This window comes from Gavialis gangeticus, unplaced genomic scaffold, assembly GCF_001723915.1.
Source record: "Gavialis gangeticus isolate Ggan-Ray unplaced genomic scaffold, GavGan_comp1, whole genome shotgun sequence".
Taxonomy (NCBI): domain Eukaryota; kingdom Metazoa; phylum Chordata; order Crocodylia; family Gavialidae; genus Gavialis; species Gavialis gangeticus.
The window spans coordinates 72,898,701-72,903,247 of NW_017729022.1; positions in this window are offsets into that span (position 1 = coordinate 72,898,701).

Here is a 4,547-nt window from a genome sequence, read left to right on the forward strand (position 1 = left end):
GCCGGCCCCGCACACCGGGGGGAGCGGGGCCGGGGCAGCGCTGTGGGGATACGAGCACGACGCGCTCGCCCCGTCAGACAACCCTCGCACGATCAATACTAGTCAGAGCCGCAAAACGTCCCAGCGCGTTTCAGCCCGTCCCTGATGCAAAGCCCGAGTCACACTGAGGAAATCTCGGGAGGGCTGGGCTGGGCGTCCGCAAGTTCCTGAGAGTAAAGACGTGCTTGACTTGCAATGACCCGCTTCTCGCTGCTCCCGAAAGGTTACAGTGAGCAATAGAAAGTAAACAAGGCTGATTTCGAGACGTGTTTGTATATATGTTTTTTCAGGGTAGAATAGTTTTTACAGCACTTAACGATCATTTTCAGCTTCCAATACAATCATTTCATATCTGAGACCTGGCAAGGCTGGGCAGGGCCCCCCTCAGCCCCGCTTTCCTCAGGGATTCCTTCTCCTGCCTGGCCTGGCCCATCTTTTGTACCCAAAGGCTTGCAAAGAATATGGCCTGTTTACTGTCAGTCCCTGAGCCAGATCCGGCTGGTGTTCCTGATCTGGCGCCTGGGCAGGCACCATCCCCTGCATGGAGGGGCTGGGGTGGGCAGGCAGGTTTGAAATAATTTAAAAGGGAGTTTGCATCGCCCCTTCTTGTCATGACAGCACAAAACAGCTGCTACCCACACTTCACAATTATACCATCCCCTCCACCCCCTTGAAATCATATGACATCTCTCAGCAAAGTAAAACCTTTGTTTAACTGAACAGATATTAAAGCCAGAGTCAGTTCCAGGGAAGAGGGTGTGCACTTGCATCCCCCCCCACTTTGATTCCTGCTCCTCCCAAAGTTGATTTGTGTTGGGGGGGCGGGGGAATGCTTCACAAGGCAGCCTCCCTTTTAAATTGTTTTATGTAAAAGGAAAAAAACAAAACCCAGAAACCTGAGACATCCCCCCCTTTAAATTGTTTTACGCAAAAGGAAAAACAATCCCAAGACTCCCTGCTCTAATCTGAATTGTCCTTTCAAGGCAGAGTTGCTTTTGTTGCTTCAATTCACAATGTCACGCTGCCATATGAAAAGTAAATCAATCAGTGATGGGCCATCTATTGCAAAACTACAAGTGTTACACCTGAGTCGCTACTCTTAAGTATTGTAGACTGAATCCCCTACTATGAATTTTCTCATAAACTTTACTTATTTTCCTACTCATCAAGTGTTTAACTAAACTCATTGCTCATCAGAGCACTCAAAATGTGGCTCAAGCATGAAGCTAATACAGCCTACTGGGAGATGCTGTTGTTGCTCCTTATAAAGTATCTGTAGGATAAAGCAGTCAAATAATGAATGATTCTCTTGGCAAATTGCCAAGAGTACAGTGTCCTTAGGTTTTCAACATAGATCAAATGTAGAATTAATTTTCCTGGCAATCTGGGAACCTTTGTAGTAAGCACAAGAGACTCTAAACAGTGTATTCTGCAATACTCCAGACTTGGCGTGTCTACACGTGCATTAATACACTTTAGTTAATGCGCATTAAATCTAGTACCTCCATTGTAAGGTAGTAGGAAAATGTGTATTAGCCTGTCTTAATGTGCATTTACTAAAGAGTATGGTTTTTAAGTGATACTTAATTCACATTAGCTTATTTGAATGTGCGTTAACTAAATAGCACAGGGTTTTTTCAGTGACGCTTTAATGCACATTCAAATAAGTGAATGCACATTAAAGCAAATGTGTAGACACACCCCTGATGATTAATTTCATTTACTTTTGAGAGGATTTGAAACAAGAACTTTGAGATGTCCTTTCTGGAGCACTAACATTTTAAATGAGCAGAATTTTTGTAACTAGGCTTATGAACAATCTTAGGGAACTTGTTGATTTTCCAGCCGAAGAGAAACGACCTGAAATTTTCAGATTTTCCACAGCTAACCTAGCATCAAGCCTCTCTAAGCCAGAGAACTAGTCTATTTCTACCCCTAATTAGTACCACCCCACGTACAAGGCTCATTCTATAAATGGCCTGTTCGTCATTTGAGACTCCTCTCTAACAAGGCAAAGCTACTGTTACAGAGGGCACATAGAACTGTGGTGTTTTATATTGAGGAAAGGAAGCACAGTAAGAATGTGAAAGATGGTTGGGAGGATAAAGTAATGAATCATTTAAATGCTTTGCTTCCCCTCACATTTGAAAACAAAACAAACACTATACTCCTTAAAGTTCTCTGACACAGAGGGCATTTCAGTTTTGGTCCATGTATTCATCAGTATTACAATTTGTCAATCACTGACGCTGAATGGCCATGATTTAAATAGAGTTATAGGTTGTAGTTGTGTTGGTCTAAGGACATAGGCAGACAAGGTTCTTTGGGTAAATCCAATTTTTTTTTTTTTTTTTTTTAGAGCAACTCAAATAGGTGGAAAAATTCTTCTTCGCAAGCTTTTAGGTAAAAGTACTCTTCATCAGGCTGAGGAAGTGTCTGTAGTGGGTCTGTGCTCTTCCTGGATGGAATAATAAAGAAGTCAGAGGCTGGTATGCATGTGAGAAAGTCAGTCAATGAAAATGTAAATTGAGGTAGTCAATGGATGAGAGACAGGTGGGGGGTGGAAGGGAAATGAATGTAGCTAGTATAAGGATTTTCAACTTTTTTTAATAAGTGTACCCCCCAGGGGGATGGCATGCAGGCAGACACGGGGGGGGGGGGTGGCAAGCAGCTGGGTTTGTGGGGACAGGGGGAATGGTGAGTGACCGGACGTGGAGCGGGCACATGGTGAGCAGCGGAGTGGTGGTAACACAGTATCTGTATGACCCTACTCTTACCTTGCCCCAACGCTGCTCCTGTGAGGCAGTGGTGCAGGGTGGCGGTGCTCCTTCCCTGCGTACCCCCTGGGACCTTTCAGAGTACCTCCAGGGGTACGTGTACTCCAGGTTGACAACCTCTGAGCTGGTAAATAGTAGAGAGGTACTTGGGGAGACAGATATTAGGTAGGTTATAATGTGCCATGAATCCAATATCTGTATTTGTCCATGATATTTTGTATCCAGTCAGTTGATGAAGTGAAGTTCGTACACCTACATCCAGATTGCTGATAAAGATGTTGAACAGTACAGGCCCCAGAACCGAGCCTGGGGGACTCTACTGCCCACATCCCTCCAGGTCGAAAACAACCCGTCCACAACCACTCCCTGGGTGTGACCATCTAGCCAATTTGCCACCCATCTGACTGTGTAGGCATCAATGCTGCAGTCACCTAGTTTTTTTTAAGAGAATGGGGTGGGAAGCTATGTCAAAGGCCTTCTTAAAGTCCAGGAAGATGACATCCACCCCAACAGCCTCATCCAAGGACTTTGTGACCTGATCATAAAAATAAATCAGGTTAGTCAGGCAGGACCTGCCCTCAGTGAACCCGTGTTGGTTGCCCCTGAGCATTACCTCCCCGGCTGGGCCCTTGCAGATGTGCTCCTTGATTATTTTCTCAAAGATCTTCCCAATGACTGAGGTAAGACTGACTGACCTATACTTGCCGGGTTCCTCCTTTCTCCCCTTCTTGTAAATGGGGACCACACTGGCCCTTTTGCAATCCTCTGGTACCTGGCCAGTGCCCCATGAGCACTCATAGAGCCGTACCAGGGGCCATGCTATGACCACCACCAATTCGCTCAGCACCCTTGGGTGAAGAGCATCTGGACCTACTGATTTAAACACTTTCAGCCCCTCCAAAAGTTCCCTAACTAGGTCGTCCTTTACCCTAGGCATGGTGGCACTTCCCTTGGGTCCATCCGCAATTCTAGTGGGGGAGATGTCCCAGTCCCTGTTCAGGAGGCAAAGAATTCATTAAAGAGGTCAGTTTTTTCATTTGCTGCAATCACCAGATTGCCAGACCTATCCTTTAGGGGCCCCATGTTACCTGGTGCCTTCTTACTTCCTATGTATTTGAAAAAGGACTTTTTATTATCCTTGGTTCTGGTCGGCAGCCCTAGCTCCATCTCTGCCCTGGCCTTCCTAACAGCCTCCCTGTAGTCCCGAGCAACGGAGGTGTAATCCTCCTTGGTGAGGTGAGCCCCTTGCTTCCACTGTTTGTACGCCTCCTTTTTTGCCCTCAGGCATCCCTAGATGCCTTTGCCGAGCCATAGGGGCTTCTTAGAAATCCTGTTCCCCTTGGTGCGCATTGGGATTGACTCCCTTTGAGCTTGGAGGATTGTCTCCTTAAGGAACAGCCACCTGTCTTGGACTCCCATCTCATTGAAGCTCCGAGACCCGAATGCCTCTCCTACTAACCTTCTTAGCTTACAGAAGTTGGCCCTCCTGAAGTCGAGGACCTCTGCCTGCTGCTTGCTTTCACCACCCTGCACTGGATAGTAAATTCCAGCAGGCGCTGATCACTGTCACCCAAACTTTTTTATGGGAAAAATGGGGTTAGGGACTTGAATATGAATAGTAAAGGAACATACAGTGTATAAAAGTCATTTTTATTTACCTTTAATAGGTTAAAACAAGGTTCACTGTTGAGTAATGGGTCTTTTAAAGAAACTAATGATGGATGGCTGCTT